The 21,044-nt window shown below is 45.6% G+C and overlaps 1 protein-coding gene and 1 non-coding gene across 2 annotated transcripts in view; both read left to right on the top strand.

Moving 5' to 3' along the window:
• Positions 1 to 21,044, top strand: part of LOC124802925 — a 189,263-nt gene that overhangs the window by 28,179 nt on the left and 140,040 nt on the right. The gene's annotated exons all lie outside the window — the stretch shown is intronic.
• Trnas-cga lies at positions 15,723 to 15,797 on the top strand. Its single transcript has one exon. It is a non-coding gene; the product is annotated as a tRNA-Ser (tRNA).

The raw sequence follows: 21,044 nt of genomic DNA, 5'->3' as shown, positions 1-21,044 counted from the left end.
AGATGTCCAGGACGAGTTACAACAGTTATGCTTCAGGAGAGGATACAATGGCTGTGTGAGACCCTTCCCAATTGAATCAGTGCATGTATCCAGATTTGAGTGGGTGCATCGCCACGCAGTTAAATTCTTTGTGAATTTGACTGAGGCCGGCCGATGTGGCCGAGCGGTTCTAGGCGCTTCAGTCTGGAACCACGCGACCGCTACGGTCGCAGGTTTGAATCCTGCCTCGGGTATGGATGTGTGTGATGTCCTTAGGTTAGTTAGGTTTAAGTAGTTCTAAGTTCTAGGTGACTGATGACCTCAGATGTTAAGTCCCATAGCGCTCGGAGCCATTTGAACCATATATGACTCAGTTTTGTAAGCACTGGAGTGGCATCACATACACTCTTGAAGTTTCATTTCTTTTCCTCATTCTCTCTTGCTTGACTTTTTCTGTCAGGCTTTATATGTATTTTTAACATCACACACAACCTTATAGACCGAAGCGCCAAAGAAACTGGTATAGGCATCCGTTTTCAAATACAGAAATATGTAAACAGGCAGAATACGGCGCTGCGGTCGACAACGCCTATATAAGACAACAAGTGTGAGGCGCAGTTGTTAGATCGGTTACTGCTGTTGCAATGACAAGTTATCGAGACTTAAGTGAGTTTGAACGTGTTGTTATAATCGGCGCACGAGCGATGGAACTCAGCATCTCCGAGGTAGCGATAGAGTGGGGATTTTCGCCTACGACCATTTCACGAGTATAGCGTGACTATCGAGAACCCGGTAAAACATCAAATCTCCGACATCGCTGCAGCCGGAAAATGATCCTGCAAGAACGGGACCATCTACGACTGAAGAGAATCGTTCAACGTGACTGAAGTGCAAACCTTCCGAAAATTGCTGCAGATTTCAACGTGCGAACCATTCAACGAAATATCATCGATATGGGCTTTCGGAGCCGAAGTCCTACTCGTGTACCCTTGATGACTGCACGACATAAGGCTTTACGCCACGTCTGGACCCGTCAACACCGACACTGGACTGTTAATGACCGAAAACTTATTGTCTGGCCGGACGAGTCTCGTTTCAAATTGTATCGAGCATATGGACTTGTACGAGTATGGAGACAGCCTTGTGAATCTATGGATCTCGGATGTCAGCAGGAGACTGTTCAAGCCGGTGGAGGCTCTTTAATGGTGTGGGGCGTGTGCGAGTTGGAGTGATACGGGACCTCTGGTACGTCTAGGTAGGACCCTGACAGGTGACACGTACGTAAGCATGCTGTCTGATCACCTGCATCCATTCATGTCCATTGTGAATTCCGACGGGCTTGGGGAATGGCGGCAGGGCAATGCGACGCCCCATCGTCCAGAATAGCTACAGTGTTTCTCCAGGAACACTCTTCTGAGTTTAAATACTTCCACTGGCCACCAAACTTCCCAGACATGAACATTATTGAGCTTATCTTGGATGCCTTGCAACGTGCTGTTAGAAGAGATATCCTTTCCTCCCCCCCTCCCTCCCTCCGCCCCCCCCCCCCCCCCCCCCCGCCGCTCGTACTCTTCCGGATTTATGGTCAACCCTGCAGGATTCATGGTGTCATTCCCTCCAGTGCTACTTCAGACATTACTCGAGTCCATGCTACGTCGTGTTGCGGCACTTCTGCATGCTCACGGGGATCCTACATGAAGTTAGGGAGGAGTACCAGTTTCTTTGGCTCTTCAGTGTATTACTCAACACTTGCAGTGAAAGCATTTGTCATTTCTCGCTAGCAAATGAATGCGTTGTCTGCTTGTCAGAGACGAAAATTCTTGAGGAAAGTGCTTGCAGATGTCAAATCAAGAAACAGACAAGAAAACTCCCTTCATGATATCTATTCCCAATAACACAAAATTGGATCCTGCCGAAAAAACGCTTCACCTATTGCATGCATAGTGTCATAATTAACGAAATATTTGTCCAGGAGCTACCAGTTCGACAACCATGCAAATTGTGAAAATTACAGTCATTATTCGAGAAATATCAGCACGTCGAATACGTGCGATAGTAGAATATATTTACGTCGCTTGCATGTAAACAAAATAGACGACGTTGGCGCATTTGTATAAACGATAATGGTTTTAGATCAGCGCGAAATGTTCTCCTCTAGATTACGACTCAATGCGCGCCTGTAAGATTGACAGATTCATCATACACGCATTTTTAACAGCCGTAGACAGTAATGGCTCTTTATGAAGGAATAGATTTGAATTTATCACATATATCTCCCATTGTTCTAGTCATTGATCTGGGAATCAAACTAACATTTTCGATTGTCGATAATACACTCCTGGAAATTGAAATAAGAACACCGTGAATACATTGTCCCAGGAAGGGGAAACTTTATTGACACATTCCTGGGGTCAGATACATCACATGATCACACTGACAGAACCACAGGCACATAGACACAGGCAACAGAGCATGCACAATGTCGGCACTAGTACAGTGTATATCCACCTTTCGCAGCAATGCAGGCTGCTATTCTCCCATGGAGACGATCGTAGAGATGCTGGATGTAGTCCTGTGGAACGGCTTGCCATGCCGTTTCCACCTGGCGCCTCAGTTGGACTAGCGTTCGTGCTGGACGTGCAGACCGCGTGAGACGACGCTTCATCCAGTCCCAAACATGCTCAATGGGGGACAGATCCGGAGATCTTGCTGGCCAGAGTAGTTGACTTACACCTTCTAGAGCACGTTGGGTGGCACGGGATACATGCGGACGTGCATTGTCCTGTTGGAACAGCAAGTTCCCTTGCCGGTCTAGGAATGGTAGAACGATGGGTTCGATGACGGTTTGGATGTACCGTGCACTATTCAGTGTCCCCTCGACGATCACCAGTGGTGTACGGCCAGTGTAGGAGATCGCTCCCCACACCATGATGCCGGGTGTTGGCCCTGTGTGCCTCGGTCGTATGCAGTCCTGATTGTGGCGCTCACCTGCACGGCGCCAAACACGCATACGACCATCATTGGCACCAAGGCAGAAGCGACTCTCATCGCTGAAGACGACACGTCTCCATTCGTCCCTCCATTCACGCCTGTCGCGACACCACTGGAGGCGTGCTGCACGATGTTGGGGCGTGAGCGGAAGACGGCCTAACGGTGTGCGGGACCGTAGCCCAGCTTCATGGAGACGGTTGCGAATGGTCCTCGCCGATACCCCAGGAGCAACAGTGTCCCTAATTTGCTGGGAAGTGGCGGTGCGGTCCCCTACGGCACTGCGTAGGATCCTACGGTCTTGGCGTGCATCCGTGCGTCGCTGCGGTCCGGTCCCAGGTCGACGGGCACGTGCACCTTCCGCCGACCACTGGCGACAACATCGATGTACTGTGGAGACCTCACGCCCCACGTGTTGAGCAATTCGGCAGTACGTCCACCCGGCCTCCCGCATGCCCACTATACGCCCTCGCTCAAAGTCCGTCAACTGCACATACGGTTCACGTCCACGCTGTCGCGGCATGCTACCAGTGTTAAAGACTACGATGGAGCTGCGTATGCCACGGCAAACTGGCTGACACTGACGGCGGCGGTGCACAAATGCTGCGCAGCTAGCGCCATTCGACGGCCAACACCGCGGTTCCTGGTGTGTCCGCTGTGCAGTGCGTGTGATCATTGCTTGTACAGCCCTCTCGCAGTGTCCGGAGCAAGTATGGTGGGTCTGACACACCGGTGTCAATGTGTTCTTTTTTCCATTTCCAGGAGTGTATTTTTTTGTCCATCTCTTCAATAGAGACAGCATTTTTTATTATGGGATCAGATCCGCCTTTAATGATAAAATTTTTTGGCAATGAAAATTACCCATAAGAAAAAGATACTTGTACATATGCAGAAATTCATAATGTTTCTTCAAACGTAATTCCTTTACATCAGAAACACTCTCCTAGCAAATTAAATAATTAAACAATGTAGATTTCTCTATTGTTCATTAAATACTCTGCACTCTTAGGTATCCCACATGTCAGAAGTCTCTGACCGAGATTGTGTTATTTTGCATAAACTGAAACGAGTATTTCAGTTAAAGTTATCTCTACTGATATAATCACCGCACATTGTAACGTTTCGAATACTACAACAATATTAATGATTTAAACGTATCTAGTGTTTCGATTATTGATGAGCAACTGTGGGGGGATAGATCGTTGCCCGAAGACACTTCTGTATGTACTACAATAGAATGCATCTCATATTTAAGGAGGAAAGAAGTTTACTTTCAAAATGGTAGAGAGCAGCAGTCAGTCGTTGTTTCTGTTCTAGCTTTATTACAGCAGATCCAGATTTCGGTTAGTAACTAGCCATAATCATTGGAGTATTTAAGAGATGTTATATACGCTGTTGTACGTCTACACCTGTTGTTCTGACTCCTGTCACCGCTCATTAAAGACTAATGCTTAATGAGGATAGGTGTTGCAGAGGACACACCATAAAAGTAGGATTTTGAGAGAACACAGCCACACAGCCAACCGATGTGTTCTCTGCAACGTCTACCTTCATTACACAGTAGTAATTAATGAACTGTGACAGGAGCTAGAGCAATAGGTTTAGACGTACTAGGGGATGTATGACAAATCTGAATTAATACATTGATAATGGCTAGTTACTAGCCGAAAACGATATGCTTTAATATAGCTAGAACAGAAACGACGACTGACTGCTGCTCTCCACCATTTTGAAAACCGTATCAAAGTCGTTGAGCGCAGTCCACTGTCCTAATGGAAGATAATTAGAACAAATTTAATGTTGCCTCCTGTGATCACGCTCAAAAATGGTGTGAGTGGTGATGCAGAAATGGAAAGTGGTGGAGAGGCAGGTACATGGGGGCGAAAGGTCTGATGAGTTCGAATAGCTCTTTGTACGTGACCCGATGGAATGCTGACCATAGGCATGCAGACGACGGGATGGTGCAGGAAAAACCGATGGTCGTCGTGGGGTGGGAGTCACCTCCCGAGCCAGCCTTGCGCCATCAAAAACAGCAGGATCCGCCAAAAACTGTGCCAGCGCATCACAGTCTGGCATTGAAACAGTGTATACTCCGTTTAACATAAAGACTGCTTCCTAAATTCAAGACATAGAACAAAGAGAGTCAGTCTCCATCAAGCCGTCTTCAAAGATAAATTACTTTTTCAGAACTGTAGTTGATGTAAAATCACAGTAAGAGCTAAATTGGCGTAGAAGGTGGTACCGACTCCTGACTTGATGACACAAATATCTGTTGTCTGAGCTGGCCAGAAGACGATACCGAATGCGAAAGCACCTTGTCTTGAGCACTCCAGAGCAAGACTTCGGCCTCAACATTTGCGAGTTGTCAGATGGCTTTGATTACGGTGATGCATATCGGAGGTGAGATGTTGTGTATCGGTTACCTCTGTCCATCGACGTTGGTTTTCCCTATCCAGGAGAGGTTCGTGGCCTAGCCATTTTAGCGCAAATACACAGCCAGAAGGAAATGTAACACACTTAAGGACTGTGTCCCGTGGCAACAGGGTGTAATTCGTGTATATAAAGCGGTTACAGTAGTCCTTATTCATTTGTCACGGTCATCGGCTATCGGATGGCCCTCTGTTTTGCCACTGCAGGAAGTAATCGTCCTAAGTTTAAAGGTGAACAGTGTTTGCAGCATTCAGTCTAGTGATCAACCGTGCCCCTCCGGTGAGTACGTACCCCTTTTCGTCAACGTCGGTGATTTAAATGATTTCGCATTACGGGCCTGGGGGAAGCTGGGTGGACGCGTCGACCGGTTGCTGCACATACTGGGCACAATATATCGGCGGTGTGTCGCTGCTTTCAAAAGTGACCTGCGTTACATTCCCACGCCCAACAGACCAGGTTTTGGATGTCCGCATAGTACAGATGCACATCAAGATTTATGCATTGTGAGAGCAGCGTAGGCCCACCGAACATCATGCAGAGAAGAAGCACACGCTGCACTTGATGTGACAGCAAGGACCATAGGTCTGCTTGCTGCAGGACTAAAATCAGTTGTGCCTCTGGCCAGGATACCACTGACACCACAAAGCACGGCTAGTCTGGTGTCGTGAAAATCTCGAATGGAGAATCGACTGGCATTCTGCTGTCTTCAGTGATGACAGTAAGTTCTGTCTGTATGCGAGTGACGGATGTACGACATAGACTTGGTGAGCGGCCTGTTCCGCAGGGCACAGGTCCTTCCCCAGGATTCATGGTGTGTGTGTGGGGGGGAGGGGGCACCAGTTATCACTTATGGTCATATTTAGTGATTCTGCAGGATAAAATAACCATTGCAGAGTTTGTTATCCCCTGCCACTGCCATTTCTTCGACGGAAAGGTGATGTGCTTTTTCAACAGGAGAATGCACATCCACATACGGCTGCAACGCTATGTTCTCGCAATGGTGTACAACAGTTGCCCTGGTTAGCAAGAACACCAAATCTCTCGACAATTGAACTGGTGGTGTGGGCCATGGTGAGGCGGGAACTCACTCGTTCTCCAGAGTCTGCAAGACCCATTGCCGAATTGCAACCAAAAGGGCAAGGGGCTTGGAACAGTCTACTTGATGATGCCATTCGGCACCTTTACTGTTGTTTGCATGCAAGAAAATACGCCTGTGTTACCGCCGGGTAGGGTATACCGTGTTTTGATGCGACTGTCTTGACACCCTTTATTGTGAAATTTATGCTGCATTTTTTACCACGGCGTACTTACCGTAAGATACAAATAGTGCTTCCGGAAAGTTAATCAAAATTGTATTGTAGGTAAAGGTGTGTCAATTGCATTAAAATGCATCCTTACTTATTTTTGTGTATTCCGTGTTTGGAACCCGGTGGCAACCACGGCGTTTTTATAGATTTCCGAAAAACATTCGACACGGTGCCCCACTGAAGACTGTTAACGTAAGTACTAGCATACGGAACAGGAGCCGCGCGGGATTAGCCGAGCGGTCTTAGGCGCTGCAGTCATTGACTGTGTGGCTGGTCCCGGCGGAGGTTCGAGTCTTCCCTCGGGCATGGGTGTGTGTGTTTGTCCTTAGGACAATTTAGGTTAAGTAGTGTGAAAGCTTAGGGACTGATGACCTTAGCAGTTAAGTCCCATAAGATTTCACACACATTTCACACAGGGCTCCAAGATTTGACACTGGCTCGAAGAATTCTTAAGTAACAGAAACAAGTCCTCGACGGCGAGTGTTCATTGGAGACAAGGATAACATAAGGGTTTCCCCAGAAAAGTGTGATAGGACCGTTGCAGTTTTCTGTATACACAAATAATCTAGCTGATTGGGTGGACAGCAATCTGCGGTTGGTCGCTGATGATGCTGTGGTGTACAGGGAGGTGTCGAAGATATGTGACTGTGGGTGATACGAGATGACCTAGAAAAAATTTATAATTGGTGTGATGAATGGCAGCTGCTTCTAAAAGTAGAAAAATGTAAGTTAATGCGGATGAGTAGGAAAAACAAAGCTGTGAGTACCGGGCGTGAGTCGTGCTTCGGTAGCTCAGATGGTAGAGGGCTTGCCCGCGAAAGGCAAAGGTCCCGAGTTCGAGTCTCGGTCGGGCACACAGTTTTAATCTGCCAGGGAGTTTCAAAGCTGTAATGTTCGGATACAGCGTTAGTAGCGTCCTGCTTGACACAGACATGCCTAGGCGTAACGTTGCGAAGCTATATGAAATGGAACGAGCAAGTGAGCATTGTGTTAGGGAAGGCGACTGGTCGACTTCGGTCTGTTGGGAGAATTTTAGGAAAGTGTGGTTCATCGGTAAAGGAGATCGCGTATGGGACTCCAGTGTGACCTATTTTTGAGTACTGATCGAGTGTGTGGGCTCAGCACCAGGTCGAGTTGAAATAAGACATCGAAGTAGTTCAGAGGTGAGATGCTAAATTTGTTGCAGGTAGGTTCGGTCAGTATGCAAGTGTTACGGACATGCTTCGGGAGCTCAAGTGGGAATCCCAGGAGGGAAAAGAGATTTTTTTCAAAGAACACTTCTGATAAAGTTATGAGAACCGGCATTTGAAGCTGACTGCAGAACGATCCTAATGCCACCTACATACATTTCGCATAGGGATCACGAAGATAAGATACGAGAAATTAGGGCTGATACGGAGGCATATAGGCAGTCGTTTTTCTCGCGCTCTGACTGCGAGTGGAACAGGAAAGGAAACACCTACTAGCGGTACAGCGTACCCTCCGCCATGCACCGTGCGGAAGCCGGCAGAGTATGTATGTCGATGTAGATTTAGATGTAAAAGCTGCAAGCTGACTGCTGGTGTATCCACTGTTCGATACGGCAAGGTGCAGGGGGGTTTATTGTGTCTGAGCAGTACAAAGCATATCTCTGTCCGCTGGTTTCCACAGCGTACGGAATACGTACGCGCGAGCACAATACAACTGGATTTTAAGTCCCTATTTCACACGCCTTACAGCGCCACAGTACCTACGCGTCGAACTTCTTACGTTTCATTACAGTTAGAGCTGCTTTCCCTTTTCCAATCAACTCACTCTGCAGTCGACAGCAAAGCTGATGTCCCCACCTTACATTGGCATCATCAACGTAAACGCGGTTTCAATACCGGATCGTGCTAGACTCTCAGAACTGATCAGTTCCTGAAACTTCCTGGCAGATTAAAACTGTGTGCCAGACCGAGACTCGAACTCAGATGGTAGAGCACTTGCCCGCGAAAGGCATAGGTGCCGAGTTCGAGTCTCGGTCGGGCACACAGTTTTAATCTGCCAGGGAGTTTCATATCAGCGCACACTCCGCTGCAGAGTGAAAATCTCATTCTGGAAACATCCCCCAGGCTGTGGCTAAGCCATGTCTCTGCAGTATCTTTTCTTTCAGGAGTGCTAGTTCTACAGGTTCGCAGGAGAGCTTTTGCAAAGTTTTCAAGGTAGGAGACGAGATACTGGCAGAAGTAAAGCTGTGAGGAATGGGCGTGAGTCGTGCTTCGGTAGCTCAGATGGTAGAGCACTTGCCCGCGAAAGGCAAAGGTCCCGAGTTCGAGTCTCGGTCGGGCACACAGTTTTAATCTGCCAGGAAGTTTCATATCAGCGCACACTCCGCTGCAGAGCGAAAATCTCATTCTGGTCAGTTCCTGTTCCTCACCTCCCGTTATGAAGTGTATTTTCTTGTACGAAGACAACACTACATCCCAACTGGTTTTGTTAAGGATATCACGACCAAAACAATAATTGCCCTCTGGACCGCATGATATGCTTCGAAATCCGTATGCAGCTTCGGCGTGTCCGTCACATCGCGGGGAAAAACTCGAATGCAAGTAGCGGTCAATCTACTGCTGCTCCATGTTCGCGTGTTGTCTTCGGATGTCGATTGAACCGCTCAGCAAGCAGCAACAGCAACTGAACAGTTTCTGTTAGTATTTGTTGGTGTTGTGTTATATCCGAAGACTGGTTTGTTGGAGCCCTCCATGCTAGCCTATCCTGTGCAAGTTTCTTCAGCTCTGTATCATATCTACAGTCTACACCCATTTGGACCTACCTACCTACTACAGTCAAAACTTGGTCTCCCTCTACAATTTTTACCCCTCACACATCCCTCCATTGCCGGCCGCGGTTGTCTCGCGGTTCTAGGCGCGCAGTCCGGAATCGTGCGACTGCTACGGTCGCAGGTTCGAATCCTGCCTCGGGCATGGATGTGTGCGATGTCCTTAGGTTAGTTAGGTTTAAGTAGTTCTAAGTTCTAGGGGACTAATGACCACAGCAGTTGAGTCCCATAGCGCTCAGAGCCATTTGAACCATTTGAACTTCCCTCCATTACCAAATTGACCTCTTCTTCGTGCCTCAGGTTGTGTCCCGTCAATCCGTGCCTTCATATATTCGATCGGGGCCATAAATTTCGTTTAGCTCCATTTCTTGTCAGTACCTCCTCATTAGTAATCCGATTGATCCATCTAATCGTCATCATTCTCCTGTATCACTGCAACTGAAAACTCTTCTTGTCTGTATTGTTGATCTCCACATTTCACTTCCGTATAAGCCTACACTGCAGACTGCAGCTGTCAGTTATGGTAATTTTAAGATGTTAGCAGCAAACAGTTATTGAAAAAACGTAGGTAAGGACAGAATTGCCATATTACATATTTTCTCCGAAGGCCATCGCCTTGTGGGCGGTATGTGCGATCGCCCCATACTGTTTAAACCAGGCATTGTTAATTTCGTCCTCATTCAGTTCACCCAGGAAGGACTAAAGAATGCAGGTGCAGTACCGTTTAGCATTTGTGGCGTCCTGAAAGAAGATCGGCCCAACGATGCGTTTACGAGTGACGGCGCACCAAACACCAACCTTTTGATCATGCAGTGGACTTTTCATTTATGCAGATTATCCGCAGTCCAGACACGACTATTGTGGCTACTCACGTAACTGGAGAGGTGAAACCATGCCTCATCCGTGAAATCCATAAATGACTTAGTAGATAGTGTCGGAAGTTCCATGCGGCTTTTCGCGGATGATGCTGTAGTATACAGAGAAGTTGCTGCATTAGAAAATTGTAGCGAAATGCAGGAAGATCTGCAGCGGATAGGCACTTGGTGCAGGGAGTGGCAACTGACCCTTAACATAGACAAATGTAATGTATTGCGAATACATAGAAAGAAGGATCCTTTATTGTATGATTATATGATAGCGGAACAAACACTGGTAGCAGTTACTTCTGTAAAATATCTGGGAGTATGCGTACGAAACGATTTGAAGTGGAATGATCATATAAAATTAATTGTTGGTAAGGCGGGTACCAGGTTGAGATTCATTGGGAGAGTGCTTAGAAAATGTAGTCCATCAACAAAGGAGGTGGCTTACAAAACACTCGTTCGACCTATACTTGAGTATTGCTCATCAGTGTGGGATCCGTACCAGGTCGGGTTGACGGAGGAGACAGACAAGATCCAAAGAAGAGCGGCGCGTTTCGTCACTGGGTTATTTGGTAACAGTGATAGCGTTACGGAGATGTTTAATAAACTCAAGTGGCAGACTCTGCAAGAGAGGCGCTCTGCATCGCGGTGTAGCTTGCTCGCCAGGTTTCGAGAGGGTGCGTTTCTGGATAAGGTATCGAATATATTGCTTCCCCCTACTTATACCTCCCGAGGAGATCACGAATGTAAAATTAGAGAGATTAGAGCGCGCACGGAGGCTTTCAGACAGTCGTTCTTCCCGCGAACCATACGCGACTGGAACAGGAAAGGGAGGTAATGACAGTGGCACGTAAAGTGCCCTCCGCCACACACCGTTGGGTGGCTTGCGGAGTATCAATGTAGATGTAGATGTAAATTGTCCTGCAGGAAGGACATAAACCAGTTGCGAAAGTTCACATGCGCCGGCCGATCTGTGTCTCTCAGTTCATGCTCGACCAACATTTTGTACGGATGCATGGACAGTGACGTCCGGAGAATCTTGCGAGCGGAACCCACTGACACTTAGGCCTGATGAGCTGGTCGTCTAACCGATTTCTTTGGGCTTTGCAGCATCACGTCTTGCACCTCCGCCACCTTCTCTTCGGATGTGGATATGGATGGCCTGCCTGATTTTGGAGCATTGTGAACGCTTCCGGTCTTTCGAAACTTGGTGGTGAGGTTCGGTAGAGCATTGTGGTTAGGCATCTTCACTCCTGGGAACTTTGCTGCAAATTCAGCTTCTACTGCTGAGGTAAACTTGTCTCCATTTCAAAATGCATGCTCCACAAGAAACACTCCTTGTTCAATCGTCAGCGTGATGAGCTAGATCACAATGATGTCACACGAGACTTTGGTCTTCAGTCATACCGGACATGCGAACAAATACAAATACTTGGTCATATATGGTTCAAATATGTTAAACAAATGAAAATGTTGTATTAATAACTGACAATCATATCAGTATTACTTAGCGCTCCGCAACACGGCACTGCATAGTTACTTTCTGAACACCCGGTATTTTCTCTTCTATGCTGATACAGATCTAAGGTGACCAACAGCGAAAGTCAGAAGCAGTGTACATGATCTGTCTGCGTATAGAGTAGATTTTGTGTCAAAGTGTGAGAAAGCGTTCTAAATGTTGGCGTAGCGGGTAGGTGGAACAAGGGAACCAGCCCGCCATTCACCTAGTGTAACGTGGGAAATCAAGCACATCCAGGCTGGCCTGCGTTCCGATCCATCGTCATTAATCCGCTGGCGGACTCCATTCGGGGCCAGCGTACCTTCCCGTCCCTGAAGTGGGGTCTTTAACACGCGTGGCTATCCGGACGGGTTGGTGCTTTCACATATTTGTAATTTCTTTCTCGCATACGAAATTGTGGGGTGGTGGTCCTTTTCATTAAGCATTTTCTTCTACTCCCATTCAGATTTAGTAGGCTTTTATGATCTAGAAGTTAAGTGCTGATTACAATTTTTATTTCTGACGATACGAGTATTACAAATGTTAATATAACAGCGAGCTAGCATGTGGCGAAATATTTGTTTTGTACATACCGTCTTTTCTGCCCACGTATTACTTAACAGCAGACTGTAAAGAAGCAGTCTGATATTTCAGACCGCTGGCCGACCGTTACGTGACCTTACGAAATAGTTACTGCTCTCTAAGAGTGCGTCACATATTTTGAAACCAACCTCTGCACCTGGTGTGCATTACTGAGTCAAATGGTTCAAATGGCTCTGAGCACTATGGGACTCAACATCTTAGATCATAAGTCCCCTAGAACTTAGAACTACTTAAACCTAACTAACCTAAGGACATCACACACACCCATGCCCGAGGCAGGATTCGAACCTGCGACCGTAGCAGTCGCGCGGTTCCGGACTGCGCGCCTAGAACCGCGAGACCACCGCGGCCGGCATTACTGAGTCTAGGAACTACGAAATAGATGAAAGTACGGCACAAGCACTTGTCTGCTGATCGCAGTAGATTAGATAGTCTTCAGTTTTCGTTCCATAGACCCAAAAATGAGAAGTTTCTCTTGGGTGTGGAACAAATCAGAAAGTGTAACATAAAAAACATAAAACGTTTGCATATAATACTCAATACCCTAATCATGTGACAGAAGATTGTCAAAATAGGTGAATACATTACAGTAAACTAGATCTGATAACATTTTTAGAATTAATACACTGCCAGAATGAAACATAGTTATGCACTTTTAGTAAATTCGTCATACACAAAATATCTAATCTTGATTGTTGTGACCAAGTGCTGTCAAAACTGAAATGTAACAAACATTTTAACCGAAGGTGGTCTAATAGTCCCTGTTAAGATATTCATTAATAGAGTAGGCGTTGCCTATCGAAAACTCTTTCAAGCTCTGTTTAAACTGTACTTTACTTCAACCACGTTATTAATGATTGCTGGAAGTTTATTGGAAATGTGTGTTTCTGAATATTGGACTCCTTTATGGACCAAGGTAAGTGATTTTGGGTCTTTATGTGGATTTTTCTTATTCCTGGTATTGATACTATGCATTGAGCTACTGGTTGGAGGTAGAGATACATTGTTTGTAACAACTTCGTATAAGGAATAAACATACTGAGGAGCAGTGGTTAGAAGATAAAATTCTCTAAATAGGTTTCTACATGATGTTCTTGAATTTACACCACAAATGAATCTTATAAACACACTTTTTCACGCTGAAAGCTTTTGCTCGGTTTGTCGAATTACCACAGAATATGATGCCGTATGATATAACAGAATGAAAGTAAGCGAAGTATGCTAGTTTTTTATATTTATATCTCCTACACCTGATATCATTCTCACTTGTTTAGGCGCTTCAGTAATTGTGTGGTATGCCCTTCCCAACTGATTTTATTATCGAGCTGTAATCCTAGAAATTTAACACTGTCAACCTCTTAGATCTGATTGTCCTCATACGTTATACACATGCTGTGAGGAAATCTCTTACAGGTTCTGAACTGCATCTAGTGGATGTTTTTAAAGTTTAATGACAGTGAAATAACTTTAAACCGTTTATTTGTCAGTGAAAATTTGGTTAGCCGCCATTTCTAAATCTGTACTAGACTTGCTACTTATTACATCGTTGGTATTATCTTCAAAAAACAAACTTAGCATCAGGCAATGTAACAGACGAGAGGTCATTAATTTACACAAGAAAAAGCAACAGACCCAAGATGGAACCTTGAGGAACCGACATGTAATTAATTTCCAATCAGATGAAGACTGACTGCTTACTGCACAGGTATTTCACAGCGACACCCTTTGTTTCCTATTAATTAGATAAGACATTGAATAGGTAGAAGATTTTCCGGGGTGCCAGTAAATCAATCACGAGTGAAAGCTGTTCTTTCACTCCCGACGGGACTCCAGGCATCGTGGCGCTCTGTTCGTCAGCTGTTACTCGCATTTAGGCTGCGCTTGTACATGGAGCACTTCTGAGGGTAAGACGTCAATAATTGTAGGTAATTGCATTTTCCTGCAGTACACTAGTCTCAGTCGAGTAAGTCTATTGCAGAATACTCCACAAGACCGTAACCAGTTCCACATTATACCATCTTCAGATGACCTTAGAAAGGATACGGGCCTCAGTGTGTCATCATTTGCTCGTTACGCAAATACATTTTTTGTAGTACTTGTGAAATCGGTGCTCTCAAAGCTGAACTAACACTGCTCTGCAAAACTTAAGGACGAGATAGATCAAGTGACATATTAACTGCTCTGTGGAAACGAGTGAAAGTGTGAGAGCATGTTGGTAGAGGTCTCCCAGCCGTGCACAGAAGTCTAACATCGCATGGCATGTGTACCAATCAGCTCGCAGTTATGCTGCACTGTTGTGGTGTTCTTAGTTGCAACATGACGTGCACGTGTTGTGTTCCGGATCATAGGCAATGCTGCTCGAAGGAGAAGTGGTCGATGAAGATTAACAGCGGATGACCGCTACATTGTGCAACAGGCAAGCAGGAATCCACATCACACAGCGAGTACAATTGCAACCACATTTAATAGGACTGCAAGGCACGCAGTACTACTCTCTACAGTGGCACGATGTTTGCATGTGTGGCCTGTTTGACACGACGGCCAGTACGTTGCGTTCTGTTGGCACCCACACACCCGCGGCACCTTTTGTGATAGTAGCAAGACCATAAGGACTGCACCGACGAAGAAAGGAATCTCGTGCTGTTCTAGGATGAAAGCAGATTCATTCTGAGTAGTGATTCTGAACGCACTCTCATATGGTTAGAAGTGGGAAACCGTAGTGCTATCAGGAACATTGTCGAACATGATCGGTTTGAAACTTCCTTGCAGATTAAAACTGTGTGCCGGGTCGAGACTCGAACTCGGGACCTTTGCCTTTCACGGGCAAGTGCTCTAGCAACTAAGCTACCCAAGCACGACTCACGCCCCGTTCTCACAGCTTTACTTCTGCCAGTACCTCGTCTCCTACCTTCCAAACTTTACAGAAGCTCTCCTGCGAACCTTTCAGAACTAGCACTCCTGAAAGAAACGATATTGCGGAGACATGGCTTAGCCACAACCTGGGGGATGTTTCCAGAATGAGATTTTCACTCTGCAGCGGAATGTGCGCTGATATGAAACTCCCTGGCAGATTAAAACTGTGTGCCGGGCCGAGAGTGAAACTCGGGACCCAGGCTGTTGCTAAGCCGTGTCTCCCCAATATCCTTTCTTTCAGGAGTTCTGGTTCTGCAAGCTTCGCAGGAGAGCTTCTGTAAAGTTTGGAAGGTAGGAGACGAGGTATTGGGAGAAGTAAAGCTGTGAGGAGGGGGCATGCGTCGTGCTTGGGTAGCTCAGTTGGTAGAGCACTTGCCCGCGAAAGGCAAAGGTCCCGAGTTCGAGTCTCGGCCCGGCACACGCTTTTAATCTGCCACGAAGTTTCATATCAGCGCACACTCCGCTGCAGAGTGAAAATCTCATTCTGGAAATGATTGGTTTGGTGGTCCACATGTTATGGTGTAGAGAGGCATAATGTTCCATGGGCGTATTGACCTCCATATATTTGAACACGGGATGGTCATCGGTCAACTTTACTGTGTACTCCTTTACCATGTGCGCCTTTTCAGTGGCGCACTCGGAACTGACTTCATTTTCATGGATGAGGAAGCGCGACCACTTCAAACAGCGCAGTTCTTGGAACAAGATGCCATTCCGCGAATGCACTGTCCTGGCCGTTCCCCCTATTTAAATCCCATCGAGCACGTGTGTGATGCATTGGGAAGACGCACTACTGCACGTCAATATTCATCAACGACCATACAGTAGTTGTGAACCTACCACAAGAAATATTTACCAACACTGGGGTCAGCACGGGGGCACGTTGCAGACCTTGTCTTGGTGTCCATGGTGATCACACACACCATTAAGTACCATATCTCGCCTTTGTAGTGTCCAGGGGACCATCGTAAGTTGCGGTGACTTCACTGTAATTATTTCCTTTGAATGAAAGCGTCATTTATGATCATCTTATTGCGTATTTCTTCCAGTTACCTTCTGTACTGTACCGTGCTGTCCTGTCTTGTCCTACCAGTTTCCTCTATGTGTGGTCCACGTTTCACCGAGTTATGTTATTTGGCAATGATACATCACGCGAAAGTCACTTTCTTCGTTAAGCCTGGCACATCAGCGTACTTAATAACTTGCAGGAAAGCTATGAATGATTTTACGGGCAACAAAGAGTTATATACGAGGGCTACTCAGAACTTCCGATCGGTCGCGAAATGGAAACCACTGTAAAATTCCGATGAAGCTTTGCACAGATGTGTTGGCCAATGTCTGTAGAACGCCCGTCGATTACGTCACATCGCTATTTTCAGTTCTGAGCGCACAGTGAGCACGTAAATGTACCTAGATAATAGTGTCTCCCGCCAAGTACGAGGGCCAGGAGAGAAATTTCGCGTGAAGCTATGCAGCCCACGTAACACAACTGTCACGCCGTTCCTTCTCCATGACAATTCTCAGCTGCACTCTGCAGGGGCAATGAAGATCCTCCTACAGCGTTTTCAGTGAGAAGTGTTTGATCACCCATAATATAGACCGTAATTGACCCCCTGAGTTTCATCTCTGCTCGCACGAACCGCTGACTATGAAGACAGCATTTTGCCACAGACGAGCTGTAGACCCCCGTAGAGAAATAGCGGAAAGCACTGGCGGCAGCCTTCTATCACAAGGGTATTGAAAATTGATACAACACCACGACAAATGTCTAAATCGGAGGGGCTATTATTTAGATAATTAGCTGGGAGTTGTGGCTAGCTGTTGCAAATAAAACATTTTTTATTTTTACAGTAGTGCCCATTTCGCGGACGATCGGAACTTACTTTCTGAATAGCCCCCGTATTTTCTAACTTACGACGCTGATATTGGTTTTTACCACTTCGATTCGTGAAAGCAGACTGTCAGCTTGTGTTCACAATTATTCCATAGATAATATACTTAAAAATTTTATCCTGTCGCACTGTTTCGAACATGACTAACGAGTAAAGCTAAATTCCACTTACTCGCTGATAACGTTTTAAGCAGACAGTCTACCTGCACAAAAACTTTGTCAATCATTTTCTGAAAGTCATTAACGAAGCAACGACTTCAATGTGTTTATAAAATGTTTTTCTAGTCATATAAGTACTATGAATTTTAAGAAATGTCCAACGTGCACTGTGAATTGTAGTAGCTCAGTATATTTCATTTCCTTCTGTGTCACTCTTCGTTCATGCTAACGATAATGTAGAAATGTTGAATAAAATATCGCAAATGTTCATACACGAAAATCATCCGGTTCCCTTGGCTTGCAAATGTCATAATTTATTTAAAGTATTTGGCACTGACCCTCACATTTTACTACCATACAATTTTTTAAAATATTTTTGTGTCTAATTTACTCCACGTTTTCAAGAATCTGTACTATATATTAGTACCTTTATCTTGTTTACGATTTTACTACTTTTAATTCATTGTTTCCCAGGTTAACTAGTATGCAGTAGTTTTCATTTCTATCTTAATGTCAGTTTCCAGTTATATTATGCCTTGCCGATTCATCAGTTTCTTATTCAATAGATTTTAGATTAAAAGTGCGACAGATTTTTAATGGAGTAACTGATATACAACCTGTGGATCATATAGAAGATGATTTCGTGATAATGTTACAAACTTCCGGGATGAGGAGGGCGAGAAGAGGTGATTAGAGTTTAACGTTCCGTCGACAACGAGGTCATAGAGACGGAACACAAGCTTGGATTAGGGACGGATGGGGAATGAAATTGGCAATGCCTTTTCAAAGGAACCATCCAGGAGTTTTCATGAAGCGATTTAGGGATATCAAGGAAAACCTAAATGAGGGTGGCCGAAAGCAGGTTTGAATCGTCATTCTCTCAAATCCGAGTCCAGTGTGCTAACCACTGCGCCACCTCGCTCGCTTAGTTTCGGGATGATGGAGTAAATATGTGTTCTAAAACGCATACCTTAAGAGCTATGAGGACGACGTCTTAGATACTATTAAATAAATCTGTTCTACTGTAAACTCTTCGCTTTCCATATTTCGGTAAGTGGTAGAATGGATCAAAATGAGAAAACATCGTCTAGTAGACATGGACTCTAAAATGCAAACCTTGAGAGCTATAAACACTTGACTAAGAGAAGAGATGTTTTTCACAGTGACGAAAATTAGCAAGTTCTCGTAGCTTCCTGGCAGATTAAAACTGTGTGCCCGACCGAGACTCGAACTCGGGACCTTTGCCTTTCGCGGACAAGTGCTCTACCAACTGAGCTACCGAAGCACGACTCACGCCCGGTACTCACAGCTTTACTTCTGCCAGTACCTCGTCTCCTACCTTCCAAACTTTACAGAAGCTCTCCTGCGAACCTTGCAGAACTAGCACACCTGAAAGAAAGGATACTGCGGAGACATGGCTTAGCCACAGCCTGGGGGATGTTTTCAGAATGAGATTTTCACTCTGCAGCGGAGTGTGCGCTGATATGAAACTTCCTGGCAGATTAAAACTGTGTGCCCGACCGAATCCTTTCTTTCAGGTGTGCTAGTTCTGCGTAGTTCGCAGGAGAGCTTCTGTAAAGTTTGGAAGGTAGGACACGAGGTACTGGCAGAAGTAAAGCTGTGAGTAGAGGGCGTGAGTCGTGCTTCGGTAGCTCAGTTGGTAGAGCACTTGCCCGCGAGAGGCACAGGTCCCGAGTTCGAGTCTCGGTCGCGCACACAGTATTAATCTGCCAGGAAGTTTCATATCAGCGCACACTTCGCTGCAGAGTGAAAATCTCATTCTGGAAAGTTCTCGTAGGTTTTTCGGTATGCACTTTAGAGCGCATGCTCACTGTATATTTTTTCTTGTTTTGGTCCATACCAATGCCTTTCAAAATATGGAAAGCAAAGACCTTACAGTGGCAAAGGTCTGTTTCACACTAACAGAGATGAAGAAGTGCCCATAGCTATTAAGGTATGCATTTTAGTCCATATTTACTAGACTCTATTGATACATATACCATTCTCCATAATCCCTCAAAGTTTGTAACATCGTCACAGAATCACTCTGTATGTCGTATTCTTCCTCATTTTTTAGTTTAGACCTACTCAGGATCACGGGGCTCATTTTGAATACACAGGTCTTTTTCTTTCTTCATAGCCAAGAAAGCATTTTCTGGCGGTAAGCGACGTCTGTCCACTTCGGCCTGCTGATTCGTGTGCTCTTTTTGTTGATAAGAGCCACTAGGAATACCCCTTGTTGCGTATAAGATGGCAGTCTTTGAGGAACAGCTTGCTGTAATCGAGTATCGACATGGAGGAGTTCGTCCACACATGGAACATCCTTTTCGTAAGCATGACGGTACCAGATCACACACGAGCGCTGCGAGGTCTGCAAAAATCCGATACTTTGTGTTCACTATCATCGATCATCCTCCATACAATCCCATCCGATTTTCATCTGTTTCCAAAATTGAAAGGATACTTTCGAGGACTTACCTTTGATAGTGATGGAAATGTCGTGTGGCTAGGGCCTCCCGTCGGGTAGACCGTTTGCCTGGTGCAGGTCTTTCGATTTGACGCCACTTCGGCGACCTGCGCGTCGATGGGGATGAAATGATGATGATTAGGACAACACAACACCCAGTCCCTGAGCGGAGAAAATTTCCGACCCAGCCGGGAATCGAACCCGGGCCCTTAGGATTGACAGTCTGTCACGCTGACCAATCAGTACCGGGGCGGACTTGATAGTGATGAAGTGGTGTTTGTAGAGGGAGCCACAACCTCACATCTGCTTGCACCACTTGATAGTGATGAAGTGGTGCAAGTAGATGTGAGGTTGTGGCTCCCTCTACAAACATTCTACAGTGACGATGTCAGCAAACTGGTCTCTCGTTGGGGGAAATATGTTCGCCAGCAGGGTGATTATGTTGAGAACTGAAAGTGTAGACACGAGAAAAGAACTGTAGAATATTAATAATGTTCATTTGCCTTAAAAAGCCTTCAGAGTTTTCACATAAAATGTTCGGAGGCATTACTTTTCATCACGTCGTTGTATTCGAACAGTAATAAACAGTGTGTGAAAACTATGTGAAACGTTATTTGTGTTCTTCGTTGTTACTGCAGTATTAATGGCTAACATAGTACTCTCTTATCGCCGATCGTATACCCGCCCACGTTAGCACGCCGCTTCCGGGATACGGGAAGTCCCGAGCTCGCAGGTTATCGACAGGGCTGAGCAGCTGGATATGGTTTACTAGGCGATTCCCTGCCCCATGAAAATACGGTATAAGACCTGGAAAAATAATGAAGAGAGGAATAAGTGTACTTTCTTATTAGCGTATTTTCAGGTCTTTCCAATCATTACCTGATCTAGAAACGTAAATGAATGATATATATAGGGTGGTCCATTGATCGTGACCGGGCCAACCAGATGGCGCTATGGTTAGCCCGCTAGATGGCGCTGCCATAGGTAAAACGGAAATCAACTGCGTTCTTTTTTTTTTAAAAAAAAAACATTTTTAATTACATATTCGTAGTACGTAAAGAAATATGAATGTTTTAGCTGGACCACTTCTTTCGCTTTGTGATAAATGGCGCTGTAATAGTCACAAACATATGGCTCACAATTTTAGAC

Source organism: Schistocerca piceifrons, chromosome 6, assembly GCF_021461385.2.
Source record: "Schistocerca piceifrons isolate TAMUIC-IGC-003096 chromosome 6, iqSchPice1.1, whole genome shotgun sequence".
NCBI lineage: Eukaryota > Metazoa > Arthropoda > Insecta > Orthoptera > Acrididae > Schistocerca > Schistocerca piceifrons.
The sequence above is the reverse complement of the archived record's forward strand: the minus strand, read 5'-3'. Positions and strand labels throughout refer to the sequence as shown.